At 43.4% G+C, this 26,683-nt stretch overlaps 1 protein-coding gene across 1 annotated transcript in view; it reads right to left on the reverse strand.

Annotated features, from left to right (window-relative positions):
* Nucleotides 1–26,683, reverse strand: part of SH3RF3 (SH3 domain containing ring finger 3) — a gene marked incomplete at its 5' end in the record, with an annotated part of 235,066 nt that overhangs the window by 110,582 nt on the left and 97,801 nt on the right. The gene's annotated exons all lie outside the window — the stretch shown is intronic.

Below are 26,683 nucleotides of genomic sequence, written 5' to 3' on the forward strand. Positions count from 1 at the left end.
GAACTACACATTAAAAGTAAGAAGAAAAAAAAATTGTACAGTGTGAATTCCAAAATGATTCACATCCTGTTCCCCCTTCCTCAACATAGGTCTGCGGTAGGATGACGATCTCCTGCAAGCAGTCTTTCCTCGATGGTGCAATTCACTGAGGAAGGTCAGCGCAAGGTTTATGCAAACCTGAAAAGCTCTCCCCCCACCCCAGCCCCCATGTTATTAATGCTGATGGGAATGATGGGTTGAAGCGAGGCGGCAAATAGCAATTGCCTATCAGCCAGAGAAAGGATGGGGGCACTCAACGGCATGGCAAATGTTGGCATAAATTCTGTGTGCATGACACATATGACATCTGCGGCAGGGAGGGCATTAGACAGCTGGATACTCCTTGGTTTGTGAAATGAGAAACTCGAGTTAATTAAGCTGTACTGACCCCTCAGTGAGGCAGAAAAGATTCTCCTTTCCTGCAGTATCTTCTCTCTATTTTAATGCAGCTCCCTGAGGGGCCTACGAGCACATGGGTGATGTAGCAGTTCCCCAAATTCTTTTTATAAATGCCCCAAAGGAGTATAATTTTTTGGCTAGCCCAACATAGTAATGATTTTCACACCTGAAAAAAAAGATAATAATAATCTTAAAAAGCTCTTCCTGAGTTTAGTTTTACTTTCCTATGAAATCTAATGATGTCTGAAAGCATACTATAAGGGCCTTTGACACCAAACCTTAAAGGGGATCCATACAAATGCTGTCACTCTGGGTCACCAGCAGGACATTTCTGACGGCCATTAAATTGTTTCCAGTTTCTGCAATTATAGCTTCCCTCTCCCTCTCTTATATTCAAAAGCCAAAGGAAATTGAGCCTTGAAGAGCGTCTGAGAAGTGTGCAGGAGATGCTGCAGACACTTTTTTGTTCTCACTCTCAGCAACACGCAGCGATCCAGGTCCTGCCCACAGCTGGGCAGCATCTCCAGCACTGCTGCCCTCATTAGCCATGCAGGTTGTCATTGACTTTTTCACATTGTTATCTGCTAGATGGGCAGCTGTCAGCTTGCTGCTAGCCCTGCTTCCACTAAGCAGCCCCATGGGGCGGCCTGGTGCTGGCAGCCCTTCCTCTTGCCTGGTCCTTAGCGGGGCAGGGCTGGTCCCTTGTCAGGAATCAATCACAGCCCACCCCATACCATTCTTCTCCATTTATTAAAAGGAAGCTGTTGCTTGATTGTGTCCATGTAGGATGGCTGGTTTAATCGGATTGACAACCTGCTGCCAGCTCAGTACAAGGGGAAATGATGGTGCTGACAATATGACAGCTCTCTAGCAAGGCACCTATGGGACCTGGACGAGGTGGCTGTGGACAGGTTATTAGAACAAGCCATGCCACAGCCCCAGAAAATCCCCGTGCAGAGCAGTGTAACTACTACAAACACCTTACAAACTTGTCTTCTTTCATTAGATTTTGTCTAATCTCATTAAGCTAACATTCTAACCTATGGAAGTAAACCACCTGCTCAATAACCAGCATACGGCTCTAACTGGCATTAATAGCAGATACCCACCAGCCCCTTGGTGCATTAGCAATGTGCAAAAATTGCTGTAGAGACCCATGCTTGTGCAAATAGCCGCTACAGGCTCTGAAAGTTCAGGGAATGAGCAGTTTTCCTGCTAATCCCAAGTGCTGGTGTGCTTCTCCAGCAGCTGGGTGAAGAGATCCCTGTGTTCCCTGTGGGATGCTCCTACAGCTGGGGAAGCACCAACCCGCAGACACACTCCTCCGCTCTGTGCCAGCACAGTCTGTCACTGCCAGCAAGGCACTCACCCCCTTGTGTGGAGCTCTTGCATTCTTTATATACTGCACAAGATTCTGTTTCCATCTCCAAGAATGATAAAAATTGGCAACGCACACCAGATTTACTCACTCAGGTTTATTCCTGTACCAGCAGCGGTGAAAATCTGCCTCCACGCTTTACTATTTGAAGCACCATTTGTGAAATTATTCATTAGCACTTCCTTTATAAGTCAGACTTTAAAAAAAAAATTATTGGCAGTATCTCCTTCTTTCAAATTCCACACTTCAGTAAAAATAGATTTTTGTTTCAGAGATCTGTGTATATAATACCTACTAATGACTTTTTGAAATGCTTTTAAAAATTTGACCGCAGATCTTCACCACTCACTTTCATTTATGAATGGTCCACGTGCCTTGGAGCACAGATTTTATTTAAAAGAAAGCATGCGCCTAGGATGACTCCTTTGAGTCACTGATCATTTTCCCAGATTGCTGTCCCATGCAAAGACGTGCTTTACCTTCCACATCTGCCAGGTCCCCTAGGTGACCTCTCTCGGCTCCTTGGGTCATGGCTATAGGGCTGGATGTGACCAGGTTATGGTGTTAAGAGGTCACCAAAGCTGGCTGAGCCCGATGTGCCCTCCCACCACTAGGGTTTATGTTTGGGCTGCAGCCTCAAGGAAGGGCAAGAGCTAATGGGATCAAATCTGACAATGTGCCAAGCTCCCATGCCTCTTTCTCCGCTTAGAAACACATTTGCACAACATGCATTTTGCTCAGAAGCATCTGAAAAGATGAATAAATGAGGAGATTGATCGTGTGAACTATTACTCACAGGAAGTCTCCCCACACCCCCGCCAGTGTCAAATCTCATAAATCCATTGAGACCTTCCAGATTTCCAGCTTCTCTACAAGCCCCAGCTCCTCGAGCCCCATGGAAAGGGAACTCAACGGGTGGCCTTGATGCAGCCCCATCCATCAGCTGCTGCCCCCAACAGATACACGTAAAAGCTGGAGATGAGTTCCCTATTGATCAAATCTGCTGTGGCAAAGCTGTATTTTAAATAACCATGTATTTGGATGAATCAGAAAGGTTTCAACTCAGATCTTCAGGGATGTGAATCTAAAGGTTGTCTACCTAAAACTACAGCTGTGAAACACCACCAGATAATTCTCCTGTCTGAAAAAGAGGTCATACTTTGCTGAAAAATTAATCTCACAGTGTGTACATTCGTTGTACAAATGCATTCATTTTACAGAATATTTTAGAAAAACAGCTATTCATCTGATGCCTTAATCAAGAAATTAAAATCGCCTGGGAAATACATATTGCTGTTTACTATTTATAGTTGCTAATAAGCCTTGTCCTATGAAGTAAACAGTTTTTCATTTCCAATCCAAAAGATTCTCCCTAATGAAAGAAAAAGCATCATCTAATTTTCAAAACACACCAAAAATGGCCTGAATTAGGCAAATATTATTTAGTTCAGGAATTTCCCTCTCACGTGCTACTTCCCATCACTTCTCACCATATATGACACTCTTGCACGAGCAGAAGTCAACTTACATGGCATATTTACTCCAATAACTTATTAAATTAAATGGCAAAAGGAGGGGAAAGAGAGGCCTTATGTGGGAAGAGAGATTTAGAATAGATCCAAGAAGAAAGCACACTGCAAGACAAAAGATAATCATAACTGGGGCACTTCTGTAATCGGTTTTTGAAGTAACAGGAATTTAAATTTTAGACATAGCCTTTGATCTAGATTTTCTGGGCTTTTTAAAAGAAACACACGTAGCACAACAGCCATGAGCAAAAACAGTCTTTAATTTCTGGTGGCTAGAGGACTATTCGATAGCAGAATTTGCAGCCCTTCCTTGCTTCACCAAGGCAACATTTGGGGAAAGTTTTGTGGTTTTGGGATCGACCCCTCCTATCAGCAGGGCTTTCTGGATGAACATCACCAACCTCTTCATGCTATAAGAATGGCCTAAAATTGTCAAACTTAGCTCTGAGTTTCCCTGAGGCAGGAGGAGTTTTCCAACCGAGCAAAGCAATATTAGGTAGCTTCTGCTTCCCTTCTGCTTCCACTGCCCTGTTTTGCTGCTTGTCTGTGCTTGTTTTACCACCAGGAGGGCGAAATGGAAGAATGTCCAAATACAGAAAATCTGTCTGTACACGGAATAGGGCCATGTACCTATTACACTACAGGCTCTGTCTTCTGCTGTGACAGCAAATACGTGTGCACGCAAGAAAGTCAAGAAATGCTACAGACAATGGAGTTGAGCACCCTCTGCATGCAATATGATTGGGCTATTGTTTAAAATCCATTCTAGAAGATGAAAATATTTCTCTGGCACTGCTGTGAAGGTAGAAACAGCTCAAATTATCTGCTGTGTAAGCACCATTCACATGAATGAAATATGCCCAGGGACTATGAATCTCATCACAGACTTCCCTAGCTGTATCATCCATAGCACTCTCTTCTTTTTAGATAGGAAACACATTTCTCTTCTCCTTTATGTTTACCATGTTGACTTCTTTTGTTTCTATTTCACACTACTTACGTCTGCTGGGCAGACAGCTCTGTTCTGTTGATATAACTGCAACAATTTCAGAGCCATGTATCCTTGTTCTGAGAAGAAAGCAGCTTGTGTGTGTGCTTCAAAGTTCAGCTACAAGCACGGTCCAACCACTTTCTGAGAAGTACCATGGAGACGTGCTGTGCTTTCTGTTTGGAAATTTCCCTTGCGCGGCCCGTCCGTAAACATGGATAAACCATCTTCTGGGATGTATTATGGGCACACACTGTGACATTCGGGTTAAGGATGTCCTGGTGTATATAAATAAAATGGTCTTCTGTAACTGTTATTAATTCTTCTCTTTGGAGATTTGGGTGAGTGGGTCACATCCCTCATGCCCTTCGCCATCTCTATGCACAAGCCAGAAGGGCAGGAAGGGACAGAGAATGACAGTGGGCTGTCAGTCCTGTCTGCCAACACCCACACCAGATGCCAGCCCAACGCAGAGCATCCCACGAGCACCAGGAGGATAAAACATGGGTATATGAAGGCAACAGAAAAAAATAAGACAATGGCTGGATGAAGGAGAGCTCAGTAGATGAGGGAAAAATTGGAAGTCCTTGCTCCTATGAACAATGATTGTACTGGTACAAGATGAGAGCAAAGAAGAGCCTTTTTCCCAGGGAACAAAATTACCTTGTTTTTCCAAAGATAATTTTACAAGTCTAAACCAAAAAGGTATGGAGTCATTGCATCCACTCAAAAATTTAATCCACTCTATATTCATAAAGTCAACACACTTGTATGAAATCAACTTCTCCATCCTTCTAACTTGTTCTCATGAGTCACATTAGAAGAATAGAAAATGCTTTAGGATTCAAAATCTGAAATATTTGTAGATATCTAAAAATAGGAACCTTTGAACAGTTCAAAAGAACATAACATATTAAATCAAACACACTTTTTACCCTGTTTTAGTATCAAATTCCAACCCCTCTTGGCAGATGCTACTTGGATGATCACCTCTGCTCTTTTAAGTCTGATTCCTGCTAATTGTCTGCTGAAAGCTGAATAAATATGCTTTCAGTGGAGCCAAATGCTTTGAGGGTTTTGGCTGTCTGCTGATACGAAGGATCCAAATTTTCCTCGTTCTTGGTTTTTTTGGTTGTTGCTGTGGTTTTGAGAAAGATTGTGTTAATATTTTGAATGCAATCCAAGCCTTCATTTTACTTGAGTAATTATTTCCACATTATTCAATGATTCCAGCCATGGAAACATTTCCTGGGTTCCTGCTGGTGGTCATCTGTCCCACAGTGTAACAGGGGCTCAATTTGTCCAATTTCTTTTTTTGGTAACTGGGGGGTTGTAGCTACCTGTGGAACAAGATCACTCCAGAGCCAACCTTGGCTCACTTTCAGTTTCTAAGTTATTTCTTACTTCCACATAGCATTAATTTTGGGATTCAGCAAGTACTTGTCCTGAGTTTGAAATCTGACTCAAGGATTTTAAATGCTATTTTCATTCAGCCCGCAATTGATCCCCCTACTTAAAGGAAACTTTTACTACATATTTTCAACCAGTTTGAGGTTTAACCTCATAAAAATCTCCTTGAAGTGATGACCTTCACACAGATGCATTTCCATCACAGCCGATGGCGTTACTTGATAGTATACACTACTTTACTTTCCTGTTGGGCTTGGCCTCAAAAGCTGGTGTCTTGTGGCAGCTGAATTTCCGATGTAAGGTTTGAATGGTATTATAGAAGATAGAGGGATGTGAGCAAGACCACAACTAGGATTCCAGAGTGCTGGGCACTCCCGAAAAGAGTTGGCACCACACAAGTCACAGCAGGGCAGAACCTGCAGGCTTCATTCACAGAATTAGGGCAAGGCCCACTGGTGCTGCCCAGTGTAAGGATTACAAGCATTAGCTCAGCAGCTGGCCAAAAAAGCTAATCTTTCTTGCTCAGTCCTCTACTCAAAGTTGTGCCTTAACCTATGTTGCGTTTTTTTAGCATTTGCACTTGGAAGTCAGAGAAGCTCCCCTCCAACTTCTGAGAGATTGTCAGCAGGCCTGGGCTCTGCAGTGTTTTAATTGGTTCACTTGGGAGCCACCCAGATTTGAATTCCTGATTTATGTTAATCACGGACTGAAAATTCTCTTTATGCTGGAGAAGTCCTTCTACTCTGTCCTCACTTAATATCATAGTGGGGAAATATATATGAATGTGATTAACATTTGTTCTTGACTTGACTTGGACAGAAAAAGAAATTTCAGATAGTGTAAAATTTATCATTTCTGTTTTCAAAGAAGAATTAAGTAACTCAGGCTTTTGAAAATGCAAAGGCAGAGGCTGTGTACGCATCACTTCTACTTTGTAGTCTCAGATGCTACACGCATTCATCTGGGAGATAAAAAAAAATCAATATGAAACCAAAAGGCTTTTAAAATGTACATTAACTCTCTTAATTCTGGGCTTATCATCCCTCACATTTCAAAAAGTTGGAAGGAAAAAACTTTTCTCACATTGGAAAGCAAGACTTAGCCAACTCTACTGCAACCCCACAAATTTTACTAGAACATTTTGGAAGAGAAAGGCTCTTGTTATGCCAGCACAAAACATGAAGCAATAGAAGAGGACTGGAAGAATGGAAGAGTCGGTGCTGATGACCTAAGGACCATGTAGTGTATGTTTTCTGAGCTTTATTTTGAAGGAGGCTCTAGACTACTCAAGGCCTTTGATATGGTCCCTCACCGCATCCTTCTCTCTAAATTGGAGAGGTGTGGATTTGAAAGATGGACTGTTCAATGGATTAGGAATTGGCTGGCTGGACACAGCCAAAGGGTTGTGACCAATGGTTCTGTGTCAGGGTGGAGGCCGGTCACAAATGTGGGACAGGGGTTGGTCTTGGCACCGGTGCTCTTCAACGTCTTCATCAGTGACACAGACGATGGCATCGAGTGCACCCTCAGCAAGTTTGCAAATGACACCAAGCTGAGTGGTGCAATCAAGGCACTGGAAGGAAGGGAAGCCATCCAGAGGGACCTGGACAGGCTGGAGAAGTGGGCCTATGAAAACCTAATGAGGTTCAATAAGGCCAAGTGCAGGGTGCTGCACTTGGGTTGGGACAACCCCAGGTGTTCATACAAACTGGAGGAAGATCTCCAGGAGAGCAGCCCTGCAGAGAAGGACTTGGGGCTCCTGCTGGATGAGAAGCTGGACATGAGCCAGCAGTGTGCGCTTGCAGCCCAGAAGGCCAACTGTGTCCTGGGCTGCATTAAAAAAGGAGTGGCCAACAGGGAGAGGGAGGTGCTTGTTCCCCTCTACCCTGCTCTTGTGAGGCCACATCTGGAGTACTGCGTCCAGGCCTGGGGCCTCCAGTACAGAGTGGAGCTCTTGGAGTGAGTCCAGAGGAGGGCCACTAAGATGATCAGAAGGCTGGAGCACCTCTCCTATGAGGAAAGGTTGAGGGAACTAGGCTTGTTTAGCTTGGAGAAGAGAAGGCTCCGGGGAGACCTCATTGTGGCCTCCAATATCTTCCAATATTTGAAGGGAGCGTATAAATAGGGGGGAAGTACAACTGTTTACATGGGTTGATAGTGATAGGACAAGGGGGAATGGTCTTAAGCTGAGACAGGGGAGGTTTAGGTTAGATATTAGGAGGAAGTTTTTCACACAGAGTGTGGTGATGCACTGGAACAGGTTGCCCAAGGAGGTTGTGGATGCCCCATCCCTGGAGGCATTCAAGGCCAGGCTGGATGTGGCTCTGGTCCAGTGGTTGGTGACCCTGCGCATAGCAGGGGGATTGAAGCTTAATGATCATTGTGATCCTTTTCAACCAAGGCCATTCTATGATATGATTCTACTGTCCATTACCAGCTGGAATGCCTGACATGCTGGGCTGCATATTGTCTCCTTTAGTTCCCTCTGAAATGAATTAAATTTCTGTGCTCCAAGACCACCCTGGAGTCCAAGTGGGATGGTAGGGTGAGATGCTTCAAATGCACTGTTGGTCCCAGTGGTAACACCAAAGCCAGACAAACGCATGGAGACCGGACAAAACAGCATTTACTTCTGCATCAAGAAACCTGATGGAATATCAAAAGTGCCACTTCTCCCCAGCCTTACAATGTTCTCCAGCCCTTGGCATACAGCTGCAGCAGGCTGTGACAGCTCTTCCTTCCCCAAGGTTCGTGCTGCTGTACTTGCACCAGTCTCAGCAGTGTAACTCCCAGCTCCCACGAACTCATGCCAGTACTAGCCTCCTTCCTGTGTGCTGCTCCTCAGATGCATGTGCTCTACTTGGGCTTGCTGCCCAGTAAGCACATGTCACTCACCAAGGCAGTACTTGTTCAGCTCTTTCTCATGAAAACTGGCTTTTTTTCATCAAATACAATGCTGATGAAAGCAGAAGTCCACCAAAAGGGAATTTGGTCTGATGTGCTTCTTTTTTTTTCAGGCTTGCAGGCATGCTTCCATTATTTGCTCGCATGTGTTAGGCACAAAACTCATATTCCTTAAAGTCTGTTAACTTGCACTGGAGATAAGTGAAGCAGGATCTGGTATTCTAGTTTCACCCAGTAAAAATCTAGTGCAAATCATCCCTTTCACAATCAATAGATTTACACCAACATGAGTGAAGAGCAGGTGAGCCTCCAGTCCCAGAAGGAGCAGCACCCTGCTGCTGAGAGACCCTCAGCCCACTTTGGTAACTGCACAGCACTTACAGCAATTTCCCTGGTGGAACTCATCTTGCCATGATCACACCCCATGTATCACCCCAGTAGTTCAGCACTCCTTCCTCACTTTTTATGCTACTCTGTGAAGAAAAGCTATAATTGTACTGCTGTCATATGGTGGAGAGATGGGTGGGAGCAGCAGAATCATATCAGATCAAGCAAGCACTCATCCGATTGCCTTCTACAAATGGAAATGAGAAGCCCATGTTTTTTTTGAGATGCATGGCCACTTCAAGAGAAGGCCTACTGCAAGCTGATTTTTTCTGTGGTGGGACACAGAGTTATTGCAAGGCAGGGAGAACTGTTGCTCACCAAGAAATGGAATATATAATGAAGTCTGCTCAGTCCAGACTTCCCACCTGCCTCCCTCGTGCCTCCCATAGCTTCCTGCATAGCAGCATCTCTAACTGAAGATCTCTCCTGAACAAGCAACAGGCAACCTTCTACCTTCCTTGTACTTCAGTTGCTTGAGAGCACTGCATTCTCCCATTAAATCCAATTCACTCAAAGCAGTGCTTTTTTTTATCAGTTCTTCCCTCTCCTGCCTGGACTGCTCCCCAGCAAGACTGTTCCACTTCTTTTAGTTGCTATGTCTTTCTGTTTTGTCAATATTGTATTTTAGTTCTAGCTAGATGTCTTTTAGATAACTCATGTTTATCTGCCTCTCGTGTCCCCCAGTCCTGAAGGAGGGCAATGCAGCTTTAAAAATGCAGACACTGTTTTTAAAAACCTACCCGTTTTGTGTGTCATTCATTCCAACATGCTGAAGACCAATTTTTTCTTAATAGGGTCTCAGGAACCTGGAGAACCTGAACAGGATGGTATGAAGCAAAATTGCTTCATTTCTAATAACCCAGACACAGAGCAAAGTGCTTTGAGAGTCTTTCATTCAGCACTTATTTATTGTCCATAATTCACCTCCTTCTGACAGAGAAGGGCATGACAGAGCTAATTTAATATTTCCATGGTCAGATTCCATTCATATTTGAGTGAAATATCAGTAAATAAAACTGAAGCACCATTTATTAGGCTTCTGAAAGTGCCACAGGTTAGGTTATCAAATACATCGTGTGCTGACAGCATAAAAATTAATTCACAATTCTGCTCACCAGTCAGTGGCCAAGGAATCACTCAATCCAGCTGACCAGTGCTTTTGAAAAGACCTGAATTCTCCCGAAAATATGACCTGACTAAAAAGTCCAGCTGAGATAAATGAGAATCAAGTGAATATGCCACTTTATACAGAAGTGTTTAATGGAGCTCAGCAAAGATGGTTGGTTGTGGTGGAGAGGGAGGAGTGCATTTCGTTTAGGGAAAATGGATTTGTGCCAAATTGCTCCAGGCCAAAAAAGATGAAAATCTCCTCATTCCCAAAAAGAAGATGTTCCATCCCAGCATTTACCAAGTGAAACAGAGTCGATTTCATTATTTTTTTCTTCACAGAGACTTATCAATTTCAATCACGATCTAAAGCTGGCCGCTGCTAAGTCCTGGCTCTGCTGGAAGATGCCTGGAAACACTGAGAACCTTGGCTTCACTTGGTGTTTGTGAGTCCTGCAGACTCCCTGGCTTTCAGCAAGTTCACCAGAATTTACTGAAAGCCAGAAACCCGAAAGGTCTACATAAGGACACTTCAAAAAGGCTAGGGATAATAAGAGTTCTACTGCTACTTCTAGAATTGAGGTTTATCTGAACTCACGCTGAGCTTCAGAAATACTGGAAGAAACATTTCCTTCCCCTTTCCCTCAGCACATACATTGTTTTAGCTTCCTGAAATGTAAAAGTGGGAAATTATGGAAATCGCATAAAAGAAAGCTTGATCTCACAATATTTCCAGCTGACTTTGGCAACTTCAAGAATACTGCGTGGGCTGCTGAATTACTCCATGTACATCCAGTCTGACCCTTTGAAGTGTACACATATGAAGTCTGACGTGAGTCAGAGTTTAATAACGTGCTTAACTTAAATTGCCCATGCTTTGAATTCTCAGGGGTCAAACACCACATTTAATTTGACTGCCACCAGTGAACTGTGATAGACCTTTTTTGAGTCTTTAAAGATACCAGAAGTCTCTCAAGACTGAAAATGAGGGCTTATATGACCCAAGAACTACTACATCAACATTTCCTACTTTATCACTCATTATGAAATAAAAGGAGTTTGCAAGTAAGATAATGAAAGCAAAGGAAATAAGAGAAAGACTTAAATAGGAAAATAGGAGAGCTGGTCAACTACAAGCTTTAGTTGAACTCATGAGTTTGGGCTATGATTTATTCCACTCTATGTGTCATTCACTGGACTGTCACAGTCCATCTCCAGTTAGTGCTATTTACCAAATCAAGTCATGCAAAGAACAGGCAGGGAAGGATCACTCACTGTAATACAGTACATCAATCAAAAGGGACTTGGTCTCTAATCAAGCAGCAAATCATTCTCCAGTTTTTCTATCAAGGACCATTACTTTTAGGAAGTGCTTAATCTGAAAAAAAATGCATCTATTTGAAGCTACAGGGTGTCCAGTAAGATATACTGAAGACAGAGGAAATGAATTATGTGCCACACAGTTTGCCCTCTTTGTAGCATTTTATGAATAGCTTATTTGTGGAAAGAGAGGTAAGTTGCTGGCAAGACAGAAGAGCTCTCGCTTTCTATTTGCCTGGTTTGCTGAGTTATTACAAAGGTCACTTCTGCACTTCAATTATCTTGACTGCCACTTCTGATGGGGGAATTTTCAAATTATATTCAAGGTGCCTCAAATATTTGCAGAAGGCTCCAGGGTACATGTGCCTTTTTAATTTAAGTACCTAGATAAAATTACTGTTATGTCTGCATGTTAGAGCATTTTCCCATCAGAGATGGGATGAAAGTCTGTAAAGACTCCATCCAAATGGGGCTGTCCTCCTGCAGGATAAAAAGTGAAGCATCCAAACCAGCTCATGCTACGCCATCTGAATCTGCTCATATGAAAAAGCCATTTCATAGAATCACAGAATCGTATGAGTTGGAAGGGACACTTAAAATCTATTTCACCCAACTCCCTTGCAATGAGCAGAGACACCTACAGCTGGATCAGGTTGCTCAGATCCCTGTCCAGCCTGACCTTGAGCATCCCTAGGGATGGGCCATCTCCCACCTCTGTGCGCAGCCTGTGCCCCTCCACCCTTATTGTAAAACTTCTTCCTTATATGCAGTCTAAATCTCTGTTTAGTTTGAAACCGTTTCCCCTTCTGCTGTCACAACACACCCCACTAAAGAGTTGGTCCCTTTCTTTCTTACAGCCCCCTCCGGACACTGAAAGGCCGCACTCAAGTCTCCACAGAGCCTTCTCCAGGCTGAACAGCCCCAGCTCTCAGCCTGTCCTCGTAGGAGAGGTGTTCCTTCCATTTTGAGTCCCTCCTCTGGACACGCTCCAACAGGTCTATGTCTCTCCTGTACTGAGGATTCCACACCTGGACACAGTACTCCAGGTGAGGCCTCGCGGCACAGAGTGGAGGCTCAGGATCACCTCCCTTGACTCACTGACCACAATCCTTTTGATGAGGCCCACTTACTGGCCTGTCAGTTGTCACTCGGGAAATTCCAATGTAAGGGGCCATATACTAACACAGAAGCAAGCAAAAATATCAAGATTGATAGGCGTTACTCCCAAAACACGGTTGTCATCTTTTCACATGCAATTAGAATTTGCAGAGCTTAGCCTAAACACATACACTGTGTGGAGAGCTGCATAAGCTCATGAGATACAGGAGCCGTGTGATGCACAGGACTTGCACCATCTCAAAAATGCCTACTCTTGTTTGCTGTGAGCTTTTGCTTTCAAGGACAAGGTGTTCAGAGCAGTCAGAACAGGCCACCGTGCCCCAAACAGACAAGAGAGTTGTAAGTCAGCTTCCTGGTGTTCTCCGTGGTAGGAAAACAGGATGGAGCATGGACGTAATAGAACTGACAAAGTCTTGTGCTGCAACTCCCAAATTCCTGTTTTCAATGGCCAGCTGTTGTTCATCAAAACACCTTTTTCCAGGAGTGATCTCCCTAAAATTTGCGAGCTCACTGGAAAAGTACACTTTCATTTTTCAAGCATGGAAAAGGCAAGGGGAAAAACAAGCAAGCAGTGGGTGAAAGCATCATAATCTCTTCTCATGCATGTTTTCTTCCTTATCCCTTCAGATTCTTTCCATGTTTCTAAGTAAAATGTTTCACTACAAAGTGTTCTCAACTGCAAAAAAGAAATTCAGTTGCTGCTGAATGACTCCCATTAGTAACCATTCTTTGTTATACATAATGCACAGGCAATATAGAATTACTTTGTAATGGGCACTCAAAATGTGATCTAGATAATGAAACACATGTTAGATGAATGTGTCTTAATGCCTACTCTCTGCTGCCAGCCACTCACTCTGCCTGCTTCTGCCTACTAATGCCTGACACTGAGGAAATGCCTTTCCTCACTCACCATCAGAATCACAGAATCAGCTGAGCACATACGCACTCAAACACCCAGAGGAAACCAGATTTTGGATACAGCACTGAGTACAGATAATCAACAAAGCATACCTTCCTTTTCCACATATTTGTTTCAATTAGGGCTTATTGAACCATCTTGGCAGCCCTAGAGAGAGCTCAAGAGATCATCAGTGTCGCTCAGGAGGTAATTCAGGATGCCACCTAGAACATTTGTTCTTTTTAATCACATGCCATGCGCTGCTCTTTTTAGGATGTTGTCACTCAGAGGCTAAAGAACAAAAAGGAATATTAAACTGAAAGGGTGTCTGCTTGAATGTGGCGATTCTCTGCATAAAAATGAGTTCCATTAACAGGAAAGCCCATCCTGTCTCACGGCAATATTTCAAGTCCTTGTCTGTCTGTAACCTCAGAGGAATTTAATTCCTTTATATTATTTAAATTATACACCAGAGAGTGAAATTATGAGGTACTGGCCATTCTAAATGCTTTCTTTAAATATATAATTAAAAGAGCCAGCAACCCTTCTAACTGCGATTTCATTAGGGCAGTCTAAAAAAAAAAAAGTGTGAATTTATTGGCATTTCTACAGTGTCATTTTGTTCTACAGACTTTGGCAAGTAAGCCAAGGCTTAAACAATTGCACTCGTGGTTTTATTCACTAAACCCAAGCAAATACAAGCAGTAAGTGAAATGCCAGCTGACCGAAAAAGGCAATAGAGCCCTAAAAGAAGATAGAGAGTGCTCACGGGCTCCTTAGTTCAAAAACAGAACTACATTCAATGGTTTCCCACTTCCTAAAGCAGCTTGCCCAGAACATGGCTAATGCCTGGTTCATGAGCCCTGGGGACCCAGGCCTGGGCCAGGCTTTTATCTCCGTTATCCAACTGCAGATCCAAAGCAGCTTGTTGGTCTCAGAGGTGTTATTTCACTTTATAGGTTAGAAGCAGTTCTGCCTGAGCAATGCATACTTTCAAAAAATCCCTTTCTGAACTGAGCGCTGGTTCAAACAACTTGAAAATCAGCTGTACTGCTAGAAACATCACAAATAAGTGGGACTGCAGTCAGTAATGTACATGCCCTGTAACTACACGCTTCTTGCAACCATACTTTCCATTCTATTTTATTTTTTCCTACAGGAATCAACTGTTCCAGTGTTCTACAGTTCTCTGTGAAATGGCACCCCTGAAATCCACAGCAGGTCAGTACTGTAAAAGCCATATACCACCAGAGAACTAGAAAAACATTAATGTTAAAATTAAAAGGTTTCTTCCTCCTGAAAATAGCAGGGACAAACTATGTCTTCAAATGGTACAGAATACCTGTGTGAGAGCCTGATCCAAAAGGACTTCAAAAAGAAGAGAACTCACTACAATCAAGAAACAAATACCTTTTGGCTTGTCCACATACATGTATACAAAAAAAAAAAAAAAGAGTTCTCCTCTGACAGCGAGGCTGTGCAGAACTTGCAGCAAGTACTTACACCATGTTAGGATCGTTTCTTCGGGGCGTTCTGAAGCAGGAGAATATATTCAGCACGGATTCGAACATCGCTCTCAAAATGGAAAGAGACAGAGTTAAGTATCTCCAGAGCGGAACACAGAATCACAGAATGGCTTGGGTTGGAAGGGGTCCCAAAGATCATCATGTTCCAACCCCCAGGCATAGACAGGGCCACCAACCTCCAGATGTGGTACTAGGCCAGGTTGCCCAGGGCCCCATCCAACCTCACTACTCCGTAAAAAACTGCCCTCTGACAGAATCACAGAATCGTAGGGGTTGGAAGGGACCAGATGATGATGATCCAGAGGTCATCGAGTCCAACCCCCCTGCCAAAGCAGTCTCCCTACACCAGGTGGCACAAGTAGGTGTCCAAGCAGGTCTTGAACATCTCCAGAGAAGGAGACTCCACAACCTCCCTGGGCAGCCTGTTCCAGTGCTCCGTCATCTCACTGTAAAGAAGTGCTTGCGCACATTTGCGCAGAAGACACCTTCCTATGCTGCAGTTTCTGGCTGTTTCCCCTTGTTCTCTCTCCACACACTGCTGAAAAAGCTTCCCTCCTTAAGCTTAAAACCATTCTCCCTTGTCCTATCATCATCGACCCAAATAAAAAGTTGATTCCCCTCCTTTATATAATCCCCTTTTAAATACTGGAAGGCTGCAATGAGGTCTCCTCGCAGCCTTCTGTTCTCCGGGCTGAAAAGCCCCATCTCCCTCAGCCTGTCTTCATAGGGGAAGTACTCCAGCCCTCTGGTCATCTTCATGGCCCTCCGCTGAGCCCTCTCCAATAGCTCCACATCCAACATGCCTTCGAGAAGCAAAGTAAAGAAGTTCAAATCCATTCTGTGTCTAGATAGCCAGCCAGCACGCAGAGGATGGATACTACTTATTTGTTTTCTTAGTTATTGGCACGGTTCCACTTTCTATAAAGCATATGCTCAGTGGAGCAGGAATCCATGTAGTTCCCTTCCCAGCTCTGACACAAACAGAATGAAGACTTACTCTTTTTCTGCTCTGGTGAGTATATTTAGCACTTCCCAACAAAACACTTTCAGGGCTAATGGCTCAGAGCAACCCTGTCGGTGCTCAGGGCATAGCCCTGCAAGAGGTGAGAATTTCTCAATTGTTTCCTTCACTTTTTAGCCTGGCTTTCAAATGACTATGTGCTACTACAATGTGCCTACACCTCCAACTGCCCTAGTGACTTTCAGCCTGCTGGGCACTTTCAGCAGGGAAAAAGCTCAAAGAGGCCGTGATGGCCACGCACAGCTGAACCCACTGCAGCAATGCAAGTTGGAAAGGAAGGAGAAGTAATAACCTTTTGAGTTCTTGAACACACAATGAGCTTCAGCCCAACCACGTGTTATGAAACAACAGCATCCTCAGGGTAGAACAACTCTGGCTGAGGAGGGGATTCTCTGGTGCTTACTAAGGGATGAACATGCCTTGCAGCTGCAGCATAATTCAGTTAAAAGTCAATCAACCAAGCGACACGAATCCTTTGGAAAGTAGGTGTCATTAGTTTTGCTGCTCATGGAGCTATTTGATTATTAGCTGAGACAGCACCTCTCTCTACATCGTGCTGCAGGATAAATTAATCCCAAATGGGAAAGAAGATGGGAGCACCCACGTTTAACAGTAAAGCACAACCTGAGAAGCAAATATGATGAGCAGAAGACAAGAAATTTAGCTTGTCTTTTCCACGATTAAAACTGAATTAAGAGAATAGTGGAAACAGCTGACTTCGTAAAGCTGAGAATTGAACTCACCTCGCTCACCCTCTAAGTAAAAATAAATAGTAAGTCTTCTGCACCTCCCATTTCAGGGTAAAAATGGATTTGGTTCATTCTGAAGGAGTAGAAATGCAACCCGATTTCTGAAACAATCACTATTTGAAGATTAATTACATTTCTAAATGGTTGTTACGGATTTTTCATCTGGCAGTGCTCTATGATGCACTTGTTAAAGGTCTCATTAGTTGTTTTTTTTTTTTTAAATAAAATCCTTTCTGTTTTGATTCTAATACTGATGCACGGGCAATTTATGTGTACATTGTTTGACCTATATGGACTGGATACAGTTGTTCACTAAGATGTTAGCATGGCATTTTTTGTTTCAAATGTTTGGTTTTTTTTTACCCAAGGAGAGTCTGTATATTGACAGCTCATTTTATCCACCCATTCTCTGTCCTAGGGTTTGCAGATAGAACATGCTCTTGTTTACGCGGGCTAATGAAGTTGACTTCAGTCCTTTAGGCTTTCAAACTCCTTTGCACTGGAAAGTTGCAAGGAATGGAGATCTGATCCTGTTGGACTAAAATGAAGCACTCTCTGTACAAGTCTGTATTTTAACTAGGTAAAAGCTACCCTCACAATAAACTGAGGATCTTTCTTCAAGTGTTAGATGAAGATATGAGCACAACTGTGAGAAACACAGTCTCCCAAAAGGAATCATGACTATAGTGAAGTCTGAAACCATCAACTAATGTTACAAAGGGAGCCCAAATACCCACAGCAGTATTTCCTGTGTAGGTAATACAGAATTCCTTAATAATTCTGTTACTCCTCGCAATTGTAAACAAGCCCATTTCCCAAACAAGCTTTGTTCTCTAACAGCACAGTGAAAGCTCACGAGAAAGCTGTGTTGTTTTCCCTGGAGCACACTGTACGCCCAGCACTTTCTACTTCTCCAGCTCTCCAAGATTTCTAATTTATAAACTGCAGAAGTTTAGCTTGAGAACCTCAGCTATACTGAGTTGAAGGAAATTTCTCTTCCTCTTGGCAAAATATGACTCGTGCATACACATGCATGTAACTCAAGCTAAACTCCTCATACTTCAGGAATGTGCAATCTGCATAAGCTGCACTTTTAGCTGGGATAGTGAAGCAAAAAATGCCCAAGCCTGTCACTGCTGAGACTTTAGTATGGCTTTTACACTGCTAAACTCAAAAACTCTGAATTTTTATTTTTTTTTTTAAAGGCCAAATGACAAAAGTACTTCAGCTGAATTAAAACAAAATATGGAAAGAAAGGAATTGAAAAAGAATGCTCTGTTTTTTCCTTGCCAGCACTACAAACAAGTGCCAGGAGGTAGGGCAGGCAGAGCAGATCAGGCTGGAGCGGCTGGAAGGGAAAGTCTCACATTCTTTTCCCCATTATGAATGGGTGAGTCCCAAGGACTGCGCTGGGCCTGACTGGATAGAGCAGCTAGAGGGTAAATGTTTACTTAAGCCTATGTCAAACACTTTGAATTTTTTCAGTATACAAAACCAAGCTAGAATGTCATGAGTAAGTGAATACTGGGACGTGGTATTTCCTCCTCTGCTGAAAAGGCAATTCATTTTTGAAACGCAGCTTTGGTTCTGATTAAATTTGGGCACAAATTCAGGTGAGTTCTTTATTTATGCATATGAATATTTCCATTCCCTGAACTTAACTACTGGATCCCTAGAAAACAAAATACGCCCCGCTGCTCCCTCAACTGTTGTTGCAAGTGCTAGCAAGAGCAACAGGCAAGTCTGCCTTTTAGCAAGCTGCCTGTATGCCGATTGGGCAGGCACTGCTTCTGGAAGCTGAAGAGGCTCTTAAGGAAACTTCACCTGGCCCATGACACCCACTGAGCTTAGGGAACATCATAAAAGGGCTGGCGTGAAACTGTGAGCTCTGGAGGCTGGAGGGGAGCTGATGAGTGCAAAGGGCTGCTGGTTGACACCACTAATCCAGTAAGGCCTGTAGACCATTACTCCAGGTCAGCGCACTAATTTGGCAAGTGCCTTCTCTTCTCCTAGGTACCAACATGCAGGCATCAGGTTTTGCATCCTCTATTCTACATACCTTCCTCTAATGTTCTCCGGTCCTAAGAAAAATCCTTCGGAGCTGAGAGAAAACTTACACCCAGACCTCCTCCTACTACTTTCGCTCTGATTGTCTGAGTGACAATTTTGCAAGTAATGTGGAAATCATAAACAATTTTTTCAAATTTTATTACTAATAGAAAAAAAAAGTCTTAATATTACAGGGCTCCTTCTTTATAAACTAAGATAATGTCAACTCTGGAGTGTTCTTACAAAGACAGAAAAAACCCTCTGCTTTTTATCAAGCAGCACCTTTCAACTACAAACCTGCTTAACCATTTCCCAAGCGAGCAGACAAAACTTTTCCTTAGTTCATATCCTGCCAATTAAGGTTTCATGCAGGAACAGTTGTTTGAGTAATGCATGTGTCAAGTAGAACTCTTAAAAGTCCTATCACGGCTGTGTCTGTACAGTGTGCACCCACTGCACATCTAAGCAGCCTCAGGAAGATCACTTTCCTGTCTATCTCAGGGCCAAGATTGAAAAATGAAGGATCAAATCTCCTCCCCAGAAAGGAAGAAAACAATCATTTTTTCTAAGTTGTTTGGATATATGCTCCAATTCCTCTTCAAATTGTTGATTTGTGTAAGGGGGCAAATGGAATTATAGCTTATTCACTGGATTCATTGCACCAGTGGCAATGTCACAGGACTAGCAGCAACCCTCATGTGTCCCAGGTCCATATGCTTCAGGACCTCCTCTCTCACACTGCAGCACGGTGAATCCCAAGTTGCCACCAGCATTTCTCTAATGGCATATCACTGCTCCTGGTGGCTGTACATCCTTCAGGGTAGAGAAGTTTCTTAATTTACCTACAAAGTACTTGCTATTTGGCACTGACAAAAATAGGGGAAAGGGAAATACATTGTGCTCTGAGGTCCTCTGAAAGGTGTCAGCAGATGCACAACAAGCCCATCCAAGTGTAACAGTAATGCAGTATTGTGTGATGTTGACATTTGCTGATCAAGTGAAAATAATCAGCAAGGGCATTCATTTTTATGGCTCACTAATCCAAGACCAATACATTCATGACCTGCCCAGTGCCAAAAGCAAAGAAATACAGAAGCACTAAAGCACGAATTTAATTTACTTTCTGCATTTCTGGGTGCAGATGAAGTAATCTAATGTCCACTTCCCTCCCCTATGCACTACCTCTCCTTTGGCCCTTGCTCCCACACCTTGCTCCTGCTCCTAGCACAGGGCTGATCTGGCACAAGCTCCCAACCCAATGGACAACTACTTGCTTTACTCTGCATGAATTTCAGTATCATTGTGCCTAGCTCAGCTGTCACCTAAGTCACCTGTGTCACCTAAAAAGGGGGGACAAAGCCAACATGGCATAGCCAGAGCCCCCACTGCTCGCAGCAGTTCATAGAACCACAGAGTCATTAAGATCAGAAAATACCTCTCAGATCAACTGTCCAGCAGCCACCAATATTGGCCACAAAACCATGCTCCTTAGTACATCTACGTGTCTCTTGAACTAGCTGTGCTCCATGCCAGTGGTGCTATGAAATCCTATGACCTGCCTTGGCTCTCCAGCACTAAAAAATCTTCAAACAGAAGAGCTCAGAGGTGATCCAGAAGAAGGGTGATACGGAGAAAGATAAACACCAAGTTCAGTATCTTGCTCCCACAGGGAAAGCTGCCTGCCTGGACATCGTGCCCAATCAGATGGCTGTATGCTGGAGGGCAAGTGATGGGCATTCAGTGTGAAAATAGAGTCCAGGAGAGGTGAGTAAAGGCCTCTCAACTACAACACCAAAAAAATCTCAAAGTCTTGGTCCAAAGACCAGAAAGAGTGACCAGAAGCAGATACCCACAAAACTGGGTAATCCTGGACCAGCCTGAGCATCATCACCTTCAACTCATCTTCCCTTTCGTTTATCAAGCAGAACAGAGGCTGACTGTTTTCCCTTCCCAGACCCCTCACAAGCTATTTTTGGTTCACTTTTAAGCTGGAGCAGTAGTACTGACCTTCCAGTGTACTCACAGCGATGGCAATGAAACACTCCAGCAGAAATTAACGCTGGGGGGGAAAAAAAAAGGAAAAACAATGGGAGAACGGAAGAGGTTCTTTTCTCAATCTACAGAAATGAAAGGAGAGCAGTGTGCCATCTGTGTCGGCTCAGAGAGCTCTCACTGTGTACAACCTCTCAATGATATTAAATGGATGTGATATTTTTAGTTTACACATTTCTTCTTTTTGCGATGGCTCAGAAAATCCCCTGCAGTCTGATGAAAGTTATTTTGCTGCAGTATAATTTAATGGCAATCCAGTGAGCCTTCCATCAGCCACAGCAAGATCAACACAAGCAAAAACACTGCCATGTGCCCATCAGAATAATTTTCTTTATGCCTTGGGTAAGCCCACAGTAAATTCATCAATGTATTCAAAGATACAGTTAGAGACAAAAATGCCACATCCCAAGCTTTGCATGTACAAGTACCAGTCAGTTTTACAGCACCACCATCTGTTTTTTCACATACAGGCATTACAACTTCCAGAAGCCCAGTAAAACACTAAGCCATTAAACTTCCTTGTAGCTTTAGACCATCTGCTTCTTCATCCCAAAGGCTTTCGTCCCCACCTATGTTTTTTTTTTTCCCAACTGAGGATGAGAATAGAAAAAAGAGTCTTCCCGCGTAACTACAGCTTTCAACACATACAGGTTCATGGGTACAGATACAACAAGCAAAAAAAACCCCTAATCTTGGAGAAACTGTGATCAAATTCTGCATTTTCACAACTACACATAAGGGTAATGTGACATGTGATGCTTCTGGGAACACACGCCAAGGCTCAAAACAGCATTATAGTGGATTCCCAGGGAATTTATCAACAGAGGCTTTTTCTCTTATTCACTCCTCTAGCAATGATGTGTTTTAAAGAAGAGCATAAAAATGTGTAGACCCCATGGCGTCTAGAGAGAAACCAGATCTTTGTTTGTATACTTACTAATATAATTTAGATCCCCAGTGATAAATGGCTTATGGATTATGTCTTTTTATGCCTGAGTTCATTGCACTTTCCCACTGAGAAAATATTCTGTCAATCAACTTAGGTCCTGCTTCCTCTTTGTCTTATGCCAATTTTCTTTCACAGTGCCAAATCCTGAGGTAAAAGCTTACAGCAAGGAGAACAGATGGGGCGGACAACTGCCCTGAGCTATGGAGATGCTGCAAACTATTTTAAACAAAATTGTTATATATATGTATAAATGCTTTACTAGGAGGGTTTCATGTAAAAGGAAAAACAGTCACATCAGCATCTTCCAGCCATACAATCTACGTTCTCAATGAAAACAGTAACCTCAGAGGCTTAGTTTCATTTCTACTTAAACGTAACAGAAGAGCTGGATGCCAGTGCCCTTCCCAGCCCCCAGCAGTACTGCATATGAAAGTACTCAATGGGCCTGGGAGCAAAGGAACCCAGTGCTGCCATATCTGCCACCATCTCCTTCCAGCCTTATTTTTTTCCTGTGGGGCTTAGGGATTTCTGACTCCTATGTTAAATCCTTAGCTCTAGCTGGAGGGAGCAGAGACCTCTAAGAGACATGAGCAGCCCAAATCTCATCCAGCTACAAACCAGTTTTGCACCTATAGGCATCAGCTTGGAAGCAGCTTCCCTGAATGTTGCCTCTGTGCATTTACCAGTATAGTTTTTCATGGTATGAATGCTTTTTAATACCATCTTAGCCTCCTGAAGCCATTTCTCCACATACAAATGTATAAATAGCAGATTTTGATTCAAAGGCCTTGCAAATAAGAGTAATTCACTACCAACACACAAATCAAACAGTTGGGAAGAGAGAGAAATAACAAACGTAAGAAGTACATTAGTGAGCACAGAAAGCAAGCAGGCAATGGAATAAATGAGATAGCAAGAAAAGTTCATTGGGAAGTAAAATTTTCTGTGTACCAAGAAATTATGTCACATGAAGATACTGATGCAAAATACTGTTGGCTGTGTTAGCCAGGCTTAAGAAAACGGTGCCTCTGAGTCTGCATATTCAGTGCATTAAAGATTATGTGCAACCTCATAAAATGAGAAAGCCTTGCCCAATGCTTTTTGTTAAGTTTCTCATCAGTATTGTGCACAGGTAATTAAAACAGGTAAAACTTATTATATATGCTTATTGGATTTCAGCTTCCCAGTATGTTTTTTTTTCCTTAAGATTATATTGCAAAGCCCCTTCTTTCTCTTCTGCCAGGGATACATCAACTTAAAAAAAAAAAAAAAGAAAGAAAGAAAAAGAAGGCAGCTGAAAAAGGCAATGCCATCCCCCAGACAGGTCATTTAACAAATCCTTTGCTTAACTGATCAGAAAACTCAGTTGTTTCCTGGACAATTGACTTAGCAATGTAGCCTCAGTAGTGTCCCTACTGTTTATCAGCCCAACAGAGCATTTAGTTGGACTAAAAAACCTTTTCTCCTTTTGGTTTGGTAGAGCTGGATTACTGGGGCAGGTACCAGCACAACCCGCTGCTCGTGTCAGTACCTGACAGGGATGCAGTTGCACAGCAGGCAGATGCTCATTCTTACCCCAGGAGTAAGTGAGCAGATAAATGCGAAGCATATACCACAAACATGAAACTGTTTCCTCTAGCTACAATCACAATAAGAACATGTTTTCACCTGCAGATGTGTTAGCTAACTTGTTTTAAACAATGCGATTTTAAGCCTGACCTGACACCAGTGCGGACAAGCCGCAGGCTTCTCCAGTGATCCACCCACAAACTACCCAAAGCTTTTAAACAAAACTTGCCCTCAGTTGCATCCTGGAGTTTTCCCTGTTTGAACATTTAGATTTTACTGATGGAGCAAGGATGCAAAACCAGGATTTGGGAGGCAGGAGGCAGATAGCAGGATGTGCCAGCGCCCAGACCTCCTCAGAGCCCATGTAGTGCTGGGTCTGCTCAGGGGCGTGCAGCACCACAGTGCAGGGCGAGCACCTGGCCAAGCCTCCACATGTAGCACGGCTGGATCAAATGCCACCTCCAAAATCATGTGGACAACTAACACAAGCCTAATTCTACTGGCCTCTCTAGAGGTCCCAAAATACTCGTTAAACCTACTTCACGTCTCAGACAGAAGAGGCCGAAAGATACGGGGACCATCATAGAAACTGTCAGTCCTCTGTAAGTGGGGTAAACTTGCACCACCGTTCTGTCCCTCAGCTTTTGGTGTGCTCCCACTTTGTTTCCCTCACACTGCATCACTTGCAGAGGGGACACAGCAAGCACCAAACCGCAGACAGCATTCATACCTTCTGTGTTAACCATGGCCTCCTACATTTCTTCAGAATGTCAAGGCAATGCACTCTCTAGAGCCCTCATTGAGAAGCAGATCCCTCTCACAAACTCTTCTTTTTTTTCCCAAGATAATTAAAGACCTCATTGCAAAATGACAGCCACTGAGCAAACACGAGATTTTATCCCACTTTTGACATACGCTATTTTCTAAGTAAACTGGTCAAATTTTCCCTTACCGTGAGCTATTATCAATTTCTGATAGCCTGCCATGCTTTGCCTTTGGGTCTGAGGGCCAAGGTGTGAGCACTGGGACTAAGCCTTGGGTCAGCGTGCTGCCCCAGCCCCTGTGAGCATCACCCAAGATTTCTTGTCACACTGACAGAGAACTGATACTCTGGGATCTGTTAGTGAGGGGTCCCCAAAGCCAAGGAAGTCACAGGGCTGGGACCTCTATCTTCTGCTTTTTCTACACCACTCTGGCTGATGCAGCTCTGATAGTGAAAGAAAAAAACAAGTGAGAATGGCCGAAATCAAGGACTCTGCTTTCCTATGGTAAAAGGCTCTGCATAGGGAACTTGAGCAGTATAGCAGGAGACCTCAGGCCTTTTTCTCCAGTGCCAGAAGGAAATCCACACCTCATTTCAGCAGGAGAGAGACCCTGGTTCACTGCCTCGAGCAGACAGCAGACACAGAGATCTGACACCAAAGTAAGAAGACATGCCTTTAATCTATAGAATTTAAAAGGGTTTGTCGTCTTCGCAACAGACAGATGTTGCCTGACAAATCTAGTAATGAAACTTTCATAAATTGTAACATGTTCTTCCGTAAAGCACAGCTCTCCGAGGCTACCAGAGAAAGGGTAAATGAGCTCTCGTCCCCATTCAGAGTGCATGAAAACATCCTCTGACAGAGAATAAAACATGTCTTTATCACCAAACTCCACCATTAAAATGAAAGCCTATGACCTGCTACCCCAGCTGATGATAGCTTTACATTTCAGGGGGAAAAAATACAAAGAGAAAGCAAGACACCAAAATGAAACTTTGAAGACAACCAGCTGCACGTGCTTTATTTCCAAATACAAGGAGAGCATCTGTATGCCTGTCTTGCAGAGGCGTGACACCAATTCCAAAGACTGTTTAATGTGGCTATTAAGAGTTTATTTTTGCCCTGCCCCCGCCCCTAACAAAGATGCAAACAACAATTTCTGTGAGGACTTGGAAGCATATTGGGGCACAGGGGCTTTGCTCCATGGACTTGCCTCCATGCCCTACTATCTTTTTCTGCAGCCAGAGCCTCCCTGAGTGCTGAGCTGCTTTTGGCTCTTGCCTCTATCTTAGCTGTGATCACAGGAGGAGAGAAATCTGACTGCATTTCGATGCCACCTGTTGCGAAGTCCAAGAACAATATGCATTGAGACTTGCAGCTGTTTCCTATACTGCGTTCATTTTTAATGTTGTGAAGCCAGAATTCCCTGAGTATTAAATCAGCCTGAATTTAAAACAACAAACAAAGCCACGGCTGCAGTGCAATTTAGCAGAAGCCACAGAAGCACACGCTTCACGCTGAGGTTTACTCCTCACTGCAGAAAAATGGGTCTGGAGGACACATACAAAGAAACTTGTCCATTCCATCCCAAAAAGTAAGCAGGATCACACTCATGAAGGACAGACTGAGTCTGGCACAGGCTCCTTCTAGTGCAACCGCTTCAGCAGCGAAAAGGTGTTCTAATTACTTTAATACTGCTCTGGACTTTCTACAGATGTGCTTCTCCTCTAATTATATTATTTAAAATCCGTCTTCGAAACCTCACCCAAAGGTTTCAGTGAAATAAGGACTTCACCTGTGCTATCAACAAATAATCTTTTCCTGCTTAGAACACGTACAAACACCATCATTATGTATTATGCTAACAGTGCCTCTTCCTCCCTGTCCTGAAAATATTCGGTGTTGTTTATGCATTTTGGTTGTGTTTAAGTTCTCCCAATCATTTTTTGAAAATGCTTCACAAAAAAAGCTGATGCCTATCAGCAAAAAAGGCTGCGAGAAGCGTCCCCGATGCAGCACTGACAGCAGCAGAGGCGTCCAGCATAGCCCTCCTTATACTCACAGCCCCTGTAGCATCTGCTGGGACGCCAAAACAGTGCTATCAGTCTGAGCTGCAGCACAAAGATCGGTTCAAAGGTTAGGTCATCCCATTTAACTCCCACACAAAGGCTCCAACATAAAACCCTACCCTGATTATTTATAGCATAAATCAAGACACTGTCCAGAAAGCCCAAACCGTCCCAAGCTTGTCCCAACTGGCCTTATCAATAGCCTGTTGTCTTGCCTTATGCCGGGCCTGTCTCCAGTGCCATAACCATGCAAATCAACAGCAAGTCATGCATATATATTTGCAATTTATGTGCTTAGGGTTAACCCAACACCTTTGGTGAAACCGTGGAAAAAAACCTGTAGCAAAACAGATCAAAATTCAAGAATGTCTACAGCAAAACACTTCTCTACAGCAGAAAATGCTGTGAAGAAATATTTTCAGCAGCAATTTTTTAAACACCCCGTTAGCAGTAA

Source organism: Lagopus leucura, unplaced genomic scaffold (assembly GCF_019238085.1).
Source record: "Lagopus leucura isolate 7727_CA_CO unplaced genomic scaffold, USGS_WTPT01 Super-Scaffold_100001, whole genome shotgun sequence".
NCBI lineage: Eukaryota > Metazoa > Chordata > Aves > Galliformes > Phasianidae > Lagopus > Lagopus leucura.